This window comes from Spermophilus citellus, assembly GCF_964194105.1.
Source record: "Spermophilus citellus genome assembly, chromosome: 10".
Taxonomy (NCBI): Eukaryota; Metazoa; Chordata; class Mammalia; order Rodentia; family Sciuridae; genus Spermophilus; species Spermophilus citellus.
Window position 1 is genome coordinate 111129025 of NC_138197.1, and position 12208 is coordinate 111141232.

Sequence of the window (12208 nt, forward strand, 5' to 3'; positions counted from 1 at the left end):
GAAGCCACTGTATTTGGGGGGTCCCTTCCCTATACTGTTTTGTCCCATACCATGTTCACAGGCCTGGCTTCGGACTGGAGTGAGAGAGTGATACCTGAGGTTTGCAAGAGTTTAAAGCATATCTGCTTTATCTTGCTCTCCCCTGCTGGGCTGCAGCTCAGCCAGCCTCGTTTCTGTTCCTTGAACTCATGGCTTCTTTCCTAGCTCCCCGTCCTTCCTCTGAAATGCTCTTCCTCATCACTGTGTGGGTCTTAGTTGAAAGTCACCCCCTCCGAGAGGCCTTCTTTACCACCCTGCACATCCCCACTTTCCATGATGCCTAACAGTTACTGCAAACCTAGCAGCCCAAGACAACCCAGACCTCTTCCCGCACAGCCCGTGTGGCCAGAGGTCTGCTCCGAGGCTTTCTGCTCAGGGTCCCATGGGGCTGTCACCAAGGTCTCAGCTAGTCCTATCTTCTTCTGGAGGTTCAGCAGGAGAAGGATCCGTGTCCAAACTGCCTCAGGTATGAAGGGTCTCATTTCCTTCTGTCCTGTGACCGAGGTCCTTGTTTCCTTGCTGGCTATCAGCCAAGGACCACTGTCAGCTCCAAGAGGCCATTTGGGGCCCTTGCTACCTGGCCTTCTCCATAGGCAGCTCTCAGCATGGCCACGTGCTTATTCCAGATGAGTAGGACTGTCTGCTTCTTCCGTCGGATATGACGGAGTCATATAATGGAACTTAATCAAGAGTGACTGTCCCACCTCAGTCATGGACCATTCCCACCTTCAAGAGCAGGGGATTTCACACACGTGACTCCAGGGCCCGCAAATCTCAGCAGGCCTCTTGGAATCCTGCCCTGTGCCCTATGCCACAAGCCCACCTGCTTTGTCGGGCCTCGTCCACAGTGGTCAGTTTTATGCATTTATCATTTTACCTGTCCATCTGTCTTTCCCACTGGATCGTAGCCTCATTCTTTCTGTTCAGTGCCCACTATAAAATCTGCCATGAATGGCACATTTAGTAAATAAACATCTGTTGAATGAACAAATGACTCCTGTAAGGCGAGGGAAGATATCTCTCCATCACGAAGGGGAGGAAATGGCTTCGGGAGAGTTCACCAGCCTGTTCAACTAGCTGGTTAGGGGAAGGGCCTGGATTAAAGTAGAATCTAGACACATACTCTTCCAGCCGTGAACCTGCAGAAAGACCCATTCCTGCTGCAGGCAGAGGATCTCCTGCAGGACCATCTCAGGACCATCTCAGGACCACAGGGATCCTTGCCAGTGACAAGGCAAGACGGAGGGACTGGCAGATCCGGGACCCGGGGCTGCCCTGTTCCTACCCTGAATCACCGGCCCCTCTCCGTGCAGACGCCTGTGTCCAGCTGTCTGTCTGACATGTCCACCTGAGTGTCTAGGAGTTTTCTCAAATTTAACTTGTTCAGCATCAGGCTTCTGACGCCTGTACCCCTCCTCCATGACCCACCTGTCCCACAGCCTTCCTCAATAGACAAAGCGACCCTGTCTTTCTTGCTGCTCGTGCCATAGCCAGTCCTTGCCTGCCTGCTCCTTTTCCAGACTCTTCCCTGCAGTCATCCTGGACGGTTCTCTTCTCTCCTCCCTCACCTCCAGTCAGTCCATCAGCTGAGTGAGCACTGCTCACACCTCCCACACCCCATCTTGCTTTCTGGGCCCCCTTTCGCCTCCCAGAATCTGGAGAAGGGTCTTGAAACACTGTGCTAGTCTTCTGCCAGAAGTCTCCCTGCTCATTTAGGAGAAAACCAAAGATCCACAACAGGGTATCTGGGCTTGTATCCTCCGGTCCCCTGCATCTCTCCCCTGACCTGTCCCTACAGCCCTGGCTCTCCCTGCACAACCTCACTGGCCTCTTGCCACCCCTTGAACACACCACGATGCTCCTACCTCGGGAACATTCAAGGCATCTCCTGCCCAAACACCCTCCTCCTCACTGCCTGCTTGAGCCATAGGCAAGTCTGTGAAATGTCCACAACCCCTGACCAGCCCTTTTCTGCTCGGCCTGCCCTCTTTTTCTCCATTTATCACTATGCTTTAAAAACCACTGCAATTCTATTCACTTGGCCTGTATAACGGCTGGGGCCATTCGATAAAGTTTTGATGTCTTCAACAATAGAAATATATGTTCTCCCAGTCCTAGAGGCTGGACGTCCAAAATCAAGATGATGGTTGGGTTGGTTCCTTTGAAGGCTGTGAGGGAAGGAACTATCCCAGACTTTACTGCTGGTTTTAGACATGACCAACTTCTTGTGTTTCTTCATATTATCTTCTGTGTATGTCTCCACATCCAAATTTCCTGTGTGGAAAGACACCAGTCATATTGGATTCAAGCCCACCCTAATGAACTCATCTTTACTTAACTGTCTCCATAAACCCTCTGTCGCCGGAGAAGGTCACCTTCTGAGGTCGTAGGGCTTAGGACTCTGACTTGGGAAGGACACAATCTGTCCCCTTAGATCATGAGCTTCTTTTGTGTGGAACAGAGAAGGTACTCTTTAATCTCTATTGAATGAATCGATGTACAAATGCTCATCATTTTCATGACCTATATCATCATCATTATCGACCACAAATCTTTAACTGGCATTTCTATTTCTATAGGACCCTGATAGACGGTATTAATAATTATGTCCTGGGAGAACATAAGGTCCCAAGATGCCGTTTGATTAATTGGACAAGATTACGCTAAACTCAGCATAATTTTAATGTTGAGTGTTTTGTATTGTATTTTACTCACATAAAATTTGGTCTTTCATAGATGGGATTGATATTAATCACCAAATATCTACAATGTTTGTTTTTACTCTAGTTGAAAAGAACTTGGGGGTTTAAGTAACATACCAGAAGCAAATTTTAATAAAATGAGCATAAAAACAGATAAAGCTGGATTAAGCAAAGAAAGTAAATGTGCTGACCAAGGAGGTCACTGTAATTGCTATGCTTCAGCATAAAATTGTACTAAAATTTTTGGGCAGCACAGCAGATAAAAACAATATCTCAGAGGCGGATTTATAGCAGTTTTTCAAGAGACAGAAGACTGTGTCTTAGACAAAATTCAGAAATTTTCATGTGGGGCAAGCTACAGGACAACATTGTCTGCTGCATTGTTCAGTATTTTCCACATCTCCACTAGGAATTCAGAAGTTTTTGTTTCTTCAAGTCAGCCTCATAAATCCAGTCAACAATATTAAAACATAATTTAGTGCAGATAGTTTGTTAGGTGTATAAATCCAAACTTCCCCCCAAGAATAGACTACCTAGCAGAATACACAGAGATGGCTGGCATGGTAGCACATGCCTATAATCCCAGCAGTTTAGGAGGCTATGGCAGGAGGATTGCGAGTTCAAAGCCAGCCTCAGCAAAAGAGAGACCCTGTCTCTAAATAAAATACAAAATAGGACTGGGGATGTGGCGCAGTGGTCGAGTGCCCCTGAGTTCAATCCCCAGTACCAAAAAAGAGAGAAAACACAGAGACCTTGCCTCTTACATTCTTTCTATCAATCTCATTTGCATCCAACCGGGCTCTTTGCAAGAAGGAGCTCTAACTCAAAGGCTAAGGGAGTCAGATATCTGGATTCCAATCCAGAATCCATCACTTCTGAGCTATGTGACCAAGGACAGTTTTTATGTATAAAATGAGGATGGTGATCATGCCTATTTTGTAGGTGTGTGATGAGATTAAATTATATAAGGTAGGCGAAGTCTTCATAATACCTGGCTCATGGTAAGCACTCAGTCATGTTGTAAGACATTCTTGGATCACAGGAGAGTGTGTGTGTGTGTGTGTGTGTGTGTGTGTGTGTGTGTGTGAGAGAGAGAGAGAGAGAGAGACAGACTGACTGAGACTACACAGGGGTCTTGCACACAACCCGCGCAGGCAGTGGAATTTGGTTTTCCTCTGCGTGAAGCAGGCTGGCTGCAAAATAAAACTAAGAAAAGAAGGTGGCAAAAAAACCCATACAACACAGAAAGCAATTTAGAAAAGCAAGGGCAGAATGGCTCTACCTTAGGAGTTGAGCTTCCACACTGGAAAGAGAGAGCACGAGAGCCTGCGTTTGGTTTATTTATACAAAGGAACTTCAAAGGTTTTCCATGGAATGTTCTTTTGCCAAATAAGGTAGGGAGGGTGCTGTCCAGTTCCCAATGGGTTACGACCAACTCCCAAGAGCTGTCCCATTAGAAGAGTGAGGGCAGAGAGCTCACGCCTTGGGCAATCTACACCTGGGAATGCTGGAATTGATCCCAAGGGAAGGCCCAAGTCCCCCATGGCTCGGGACTGAGTAAAAGACCACTCAAGTAGCTTCATGGGTGGTGCACCACACAGCAGAGTGGTAGAATTCACATTCCCTTATGAAAAGCCAGGTGCCTGAGTAGTTCTCCTGCTTAGATGGAATACATAATCAAGTCCTAATGCTCCCATTTTTAAGTTGGCCCTCAGTTGAGAACTACAGGTATATTTTTATTTTCACTCTGCTTTTTATCACAGAGGATATAAACTATACTTGAATCCTTTTCCTGGATGCTTCTTATTCATGAAAAGCATCAATTATTTGTGAAATTCAGTCCCTCGGTGCCCGTAGGATATATGGGGACATTGGCCCCCCCACACTCAGTGACCTCAGATTGCTGTGGTATGAAGCCAGCCAGCTTGGTTCTCTGGGAGTGCTATCTGTCCTCTCTACTGTCACTTATCTTGTCACTCCTCAGTAATGCTAATCTGCTCCCAAACGAATACTCAGCTGCTCAGATCAAGGCCCAAGAATGTGTCCTTGTGTGTCCCTCCTTTGAGTAAAGAGTACAACTGTGCCCCTAGGGGCCCGTCTCTTTGACTTCAGATTAAAGTTCTGGGGCCTGGTTAGTTGGCATCCCTAGAAACATGATCCTGGAGCAGAAGGGCATGATCTAAATGCCTGCCTGTTACCTATTTGGCAAAAAAAAATATGACAAACGAGTCATAAGACTAATTTTACAAACCACTCTCCCCGTAAGTGATTAGGCTTCCAGAAAGCTTGGCACCTAAAAATTTTCCATGAACCCTGAAAGCCAATTAAAACAGAAGGAAAAATTGCTGATGATTCCATATCCATCTTCCTCAGCAAGTGCAGGGAAGCTGCCCCGGGGTTCTCTGGGGAAAGTCCAGTATCCACACACTTGAGCGTTGTCAAATGAATCAGAGGGAACTTTGAATCTGTTGGGAATATTAAAACAAGAGATCCACAGGTCAGAAGAGTCAAAGAAAGTGAAATACTAACATTTACAGGGTGGGCTTATCTCTCTGATTAAAGGCCCTAGGAAACAGGTAAATTGTACTTAGAAACGGGCCAGATGGTCATCATGTTCAGGCTGTGCAGTCTGCATGCAGTCTTTCTGGTAGGTTCTCTGTTGTTACTGTTATGGATTTTTTTTTTCACAACCCCCTATAAAAACTATCACCAGCTCAAGGGCTGCACAAAACTGGACAGATTTGGCCCCTGGTGCTGAAGTTAGGGAGCCCAGCCTTAGACCACTGAGACGTGAATCCTGCCTTTGCCACCACTAGCTGTGAGATCAGGGATGAGTTAACTAAACGTTCTAAACCTCAGCTTCCTCACCTGTAAAACCCCACCACCTATATCACAGGATCATTGATTGGGCTTCTCTGATGTCAGCACCTGGCACCTGGGAGCATTGGGTCCAGGGTTGGTGGCTGGCATTGCGATTTCCTGGGTCTGTTCTGCTGTTGCTACCTTCTATTTCTTCCTCTGAAAAGTCACTTTCATGTTAAGGTTAGGGTTTTAAGTGAGACAGAATTACACAGGGTGGTCTGGGGGAGTGGGATGGTTGATTCTGTGAGAAAAGGAATGTGAGAGAGCTATTCTTTGGCCACACAATACCAAGTCGCCATGGTCCCCTATGTGGTACGAGTGTTACCTTGGAGGAGACAGGGGCCATCTTGCCAGTCGCTAATGCCACAGCACAAGATGAGGTCTCATCAGCTCTTCCCTGAGCACAGAACTTGAGGAAATGTCCACAGTGAAGCCTGCAGTGGCCGGCAGACATTCTGTGGAAGAGGGTCTGTGAGAGATGAGGGCCAGGGGAGACCCCGAGACTGGAGGAGAGGGGAGGCCAGATTCAGGGGCATTGCCCTGTAGCTTGTGCTGTTCTGAGGTCCTCTCCCCCACTTCTAGGCTCTGGCACCAGCTTCCTCCATTGTCAGTGCCCGAATGCGTCTGCTCTCTTGATCCCAAGTCTTGAGTTAGCCACATTCTGCCTCCGGGACTTTTCAAAACTCCGCCACCTCCCTTGCTGACGGGGCAGCTGTGTTGGGTGCTTCCTATGAAGTGAAAACGCAATTCTTTTTTATTTTCTGATTTTTCAATTGTGGAACATAGAGAAACATGCACAAGCACGGGCCCACCGTGAAAGAAAGAAGCCCATTGAAGCTCCCAAGCCCCTGCACACCCTCGTGTCCCCTTCCTGGCCATCACAGCCTCTCTACCCAGCAGTCACCCTTGTCCTCAATGTCATGGTATTCATTTCCTTACTCTTTTTAAAGATAGGATTATTACCTTATTAGGCATGCTCAGACAACCTATTTAAATGTTGTCTTGTTTTGAATTTCATATGAGTGGGATTGTGCAATGGTATTTTTCTACGCCTACTCCTCTGTTAACATCAGGTCCTTGAGATGCTCACCTGTTGTGGCATGACACAGGACTGGTCCTGTCTTCCCTTGACAGACATTTGGACCATTTCCATGTTGGGGCAATTGCAAACAATCCTACTGTGAGCCGTTTGATCATACAGCCTGGTGCTATAAGCCTGCATGTCTAATAAGATGTAGGAGTGGCCTTGTGTGGTAGAGTATGTGTTTCTTCGCTTTTACTGAGTACAGCCAAATTTTTTCAGTACACTTTTTCTATACTTTTCTCTTCACACTGGCCTACTTAACTCATAAAATAAGAATAAAGACACTTTCACATTGTTTTGAATCATCTCCTGCATCTCAGTACCTTCCTTCCATCATTCTGAGTGGGCAATCAGTAGGCGCCTAGCCATGGCATACCGCAGAGAACAAGATAAGCAGAGATCTCCAATTTAAATGGTTGACATTCTAAAAGAGAAATAGCTACAGATGAATAATACCTTTTAAAAATTAGACCTGATACAGCATATATGAATAACTCCTGCAACTCTACCATAGCAGTGCAGCCAACCAAACAAGCCGATTTATAATAGGCAAAGGTCTTGACGATTCTCCAGAGGAGCTATGCAAATGCCCCCAAGCACACAAAAAAGACACTCCACATCAGGACTCATTAGGGAAATACAAATTAAAACCACAATGAGACATCACCTCACATTCATTAGAATGACTGCTTAAAGAAAAAACAAAATGTGGCATTTATACACAATGGAGTATTACTCTGCAATAAGAAATGACAAAATCATAGAATTTGGAGGGAAATGGATGGCATTAGAGCAGATTATGCTAAGTGAAGCTAGCCAATCCTTAAAAAACAAATGTCAAATGTCTTCTTTGATATAAGGGGAGTAACCAAGGACAGGGTAGAGACGAAGAGCTGGAGAAGAAGAATAACATTAAACAGAGATGATAGGCGGGAGGGAAAGTGAAAGTTAAGGGAAATTGCATGGAATTGGAAGGTGAGCCTCAGGGTTATACACAATTACATATAAGAGGAAAGGAGGAGTAGGAGAAAAATTATATAAGTGGAAGAAACGATTTATAGTAGAGGGGATGGAGAGAGAGAAGGGGAGGGGAGGGGAGGGGTGAGGGGACAGTGGAGAATGGGATAGACAGCAGAATACATCAGTCACTAGAAAGGCAATTTGTAAATCAATGGAAATGTAACTGATGTGACACAGCAATCTGTATACGGGGTAAAAATGGGAGTTCATAACCCACTTGAATCAATCTGTGAAATATGGTATATTAAGAACTATGTAATGTTTTGAACAACCAACAATAAAATTAAAATAAAAAAAAAGAAGTAAATAAAATAAAGAATACAAAATGTTCAGTAAAATACAAAAAAAAAAAAAACAAACAAAAAAAAAGAAAAAACAAAATAAGCGAGGATGTGGAGAAATTGGAACCCTTGGGCACTGTTAGTAGGATCATCCAATGGTACAACTGCTGCAGAAATCAGCAAGGCAGTTCCTCAAAAACTAAAAATAGAGTTACCATATGCTCAGCATTACACGTCTGGAAATATCCCCCAAAGAGCCAAAGGCAGGATCTTGAAGAAACCCTGGTACACCCTTGTTTACAGCAGCAGCTGCATTCACAGTAGCCAAGAGGTAGAAGCAACCAGAGTGTCCATCAGTGCATGAACAGATGAGAAAAATGTGGTATGTGCAGACATTGCCAGGCCCGTCATTCAGCCTCAAGAAGAAAAGAAATTCCGACCCGTGCTACAGCCCCGGTGAGCCTCACAGACAGCATGAGAAGTCAAATGAGCCAATTACAAAATACTGTATGGATAGGAAGAGTCACAGAGTAGAATGGTGGCTGCCAGAGGCTGGGGAGGGGGATGTTATTGTTCTATGGTGCAGAGTTTTAGTTCTGCGGGGTGACGAGTTCTGGAGATGGATGGTGGTAATGGTTGTCCAACATGTGAATCTACTTTATACTACTGACTGTGCACTTAAAAAGGTTAAGAAGGTAAATTTTACATATTTTGCCATGATTTTAAAAACCTTGTAGGATATAAATAAATAGAGATATATATGGTTATAGAGTTATACCATACAGATACATATATCAGACATATATGTCAGACACAGACAAATAAAATAGGGGGATAGTGAAGAGGATGCAGTTCTAAAGGGGGCGATCTAAGAAGGCCTCTCTGAAAAGGAAATATTTGGACAAAGACATGGAGAAGGAAGGGTTGGGTGAGTGGGAGGGTGTCCTGGGTAGCAGCTATAGTAAGTGCAAAGGCCTTGAGGTAGAAATGTGACTGGGACTTCAGTGGACTGAAGCAGAGAAAGTGAGGGGAGAATGAGATCAAAGAAAGATGAGGAGGTGGGGAGGAGAGGACAAGTGTAGCAAGGCCTACCAGAAAGAGCACTGCACTAGGAGTCTGGACACTAGGCTAGCTACTAGCTGTGAAGAACAAATCACCACCTCTCTGAAGTACCAAGTCTTTGGACATAAAACAAGAATAACAACATCTGCACCTGATCTTGTAGGGTTATCATGAGGATAAAACTAAAGAAAGTATGTGCATATAAGGTGTCACAGGTCATGAATTACGATATTCCTTAAGTTCAAATACACAAGCCATTATTCCAGTCATCTTCCACTGTATCCCAGAGTGTGGTTGGTGAACGTCTTTCCTTAGGATCACCTGGGATTGCTTAAAACACTGTAGTCTTCCCTAATCTCAATCCAATCTCCTATCCAACCCCTCCCCAACCAAGAAATTCTTAAGTACAATAAAGTTTGGGGCCACTGATTCAGGAACTAAGTTTAATCAAATAAAAAATGGGTGAAGGATAATTATTTAAGTGCCTCTAGACTCTTGGCATTCAGATAGGTACAAATCTATAATATAAATGAAGGACCTGCCTCTTCTGTCACATTTGAATCTTCCCTACGAGTGATAAATTGCATTCCATGAAAAAAAAATAGTTCAGTAAAGCCAGCTATCAGAATTTTAAATAGACAATGTGAATTTGTACATACATCCCTTCTGCAATGTGGAGTCATTTTTTCTAAAGATGAATGTCCAGTGTTCTTCCCACAGGTTTTCTATGCCCTCAGAACACACAGCATTGGTTTTTCTAGGCACGTCACTGAGTACCACAAATCTCAGGACACACTAGAGCCAAATCAGCAATAACACCTGCAATATTGATCTCATCAAGCTGGGCCCGTGCCCAGAGGACAGCCTGTCTTGGTTGAAAGGAGGCCGGAAGCTCTGATTTTGCACATTGACTCAGCAAGATTCAGATGTTTCTACATCCAGATGGGAAGTGGGAGTTCCTAACCCTTCAACCTGCAATCTCTTTAACCCAGATAATAGGGCCACCAGCTGGTCACCCAATCCCAGACTTTTCAGATGGGCATTTCTCCAGCCACTCAGGAGACAAGACTTGTGCACACACAGATACTCTGGAGACCATTTGGAACCAGTTGAAGGTGGACAGAAGAGGGAGGCAGGGGGATTCTAAGGAGGCCCCGCAGCACAAAAAGATGGCACTTGGCTGCCCTATTGTTGAGCATTTTATTGGTCCCTGAGTTGGAAGAGATGTTGCCTGCAAAACCTTCAGCCCGGGGTGACTGTGGGAAGGTCACACCCCTTCACCTGGAAGACACAGAGTCCTCAAGAAAGGGCTGGACCATATGCTTGTACTAAGGTTATCTTGATATCTAGGAGCCAGGATTCCCAGACAGTTTACATTATTATTTTTTGTTTTTACTGTTTCCTTGGACTCCCTGCATGCCCCTCCCATCTTGTCACCTCATCTGGAATGTCCTTTCTCTTCCTACCCAACTCCCCTCATGGCTCACCTCCTCCATGCTCTCTTCCCAGACCACCCAAGATCTCAGGAGACTCCTGCTATTCTGAGAGCTTCTAAGAATCATCATTGTTATTCTGTTCATGTGGCTTTTACATCCCAACTCAATTCCATGGTGGGCACCATGGCTAGATGTCCTTGGTTAGTCCACCTCATTACTTTGCCCGTGGAGGAGCTACAGGGGGTGACTACTAAATGCCTGCTGACTCATTAGCATGGACCAGGACATGGAAATCTTTAAAAAAAAAAAAAGAATTAGGTAATGCCATCTACTTAGTGAAAAAACAAGATACACCTGAATGCATGATGAGAAACAAGCTTTGGCAAAACAAGACAGTGGGGTTATTCCATCATTCTGCACCTCAAAAAGAGAGAAATGAAAGTTCCCGATGACATCAGCTTTGGCAATCCCTGATGGAAAGTTACCTTGCCAGAGCCCTGCTCCCTCGTTCAATGGGAACACTTTCCATTAACACTATTAACCTGGCCCAGCAGTCGGGGCAGAGCCGGCTGAGCCAGCTGCGCTCCGTTCCAATTGCTGAATCATCTCCATCTCTTTGCCCTTCCGAATGCCTTCAAGAATCAGAAGAAACAAAGGGCAGGGGTGGGGGGAGCCCCAAGCACTATCAACACTGGCAATCGGTAATGGGAAGGATCTTGGCCAGTTCCTTCCAACCCTGGGAACTCTTTCCACTAAAAACATTTCTCCACCACATCCATGTTTTAGACTTCTTGCCGTATCCTCACTCCAAAGGAAAATTCTCAGCTCTCCATCTCCAGCCACATAGCATAAGTGATTTCCTTCTATGGGAGGAAACTCACATTTTTCAGGTTTATAGCTTGATGGCTTGGCAGCCACCAAGAAACTCCAATAACATGCTGACCTTCTGAAAGCCGGCTGAAAAGATCAGAAGCTCTGCCAGCTGAACCGAGCACCATCAAAAGGTGTGAAAAGACACCAGGACTGGAGATGTGGAAAAACACTTGAGAAGCAAGCAGAAGTCAGACCTAACCAAGAAGTAAGCAAATTCAATCTTCTCGGAGCTGGAAAATTAGAGCCAAGGGAATTCTATTATTAGGAGAGGCTGGGCAACCTCGGTTCTCAAGGGTAGGGGTAGGTGACAGAGAGGGCTGCACTGCCCTCTGTTGGGGACCTATCAGCATAGAGCTAAGGACTTTTCATTCATGATCTGTTATTGCACAACCCTTGGGAGCTATTATCTGCGGGAAAATACACACACACACACACACACACACACACGCACACAAAACCTTAGCCCAAAGAAGTCAAGGAATTTTCCCTAAGTCATGCAACTAAGAAGCAACACAAGCAAGATTACTAATTCGGGGACGGATGACTTTTAAAGTTCATTTTCTTGTCATTCGTCTTTATAGTTAATCTTTTCTTATTAGACCCATATGGCTTCATGTTCTAAGGGGTTGACAGCCAGTTCTCTGTAGCATAGTGTGTCTCAAAACTAGCTGCATATAATAGCCACCTTATCCCTCTGTTCAGGTTCATAAGTGCCCTTAAATGGCCATGTATTAAATGCTTAGGCCCCAGCCTATTGTGTTATTGGGAGGTGGTGAAACCTTTAAGAGGTGGGGCCTAGTGGAAGGAAGTTAGGTAACTGGACAAGGGTCCCCAAAGGGAATTGTGGGA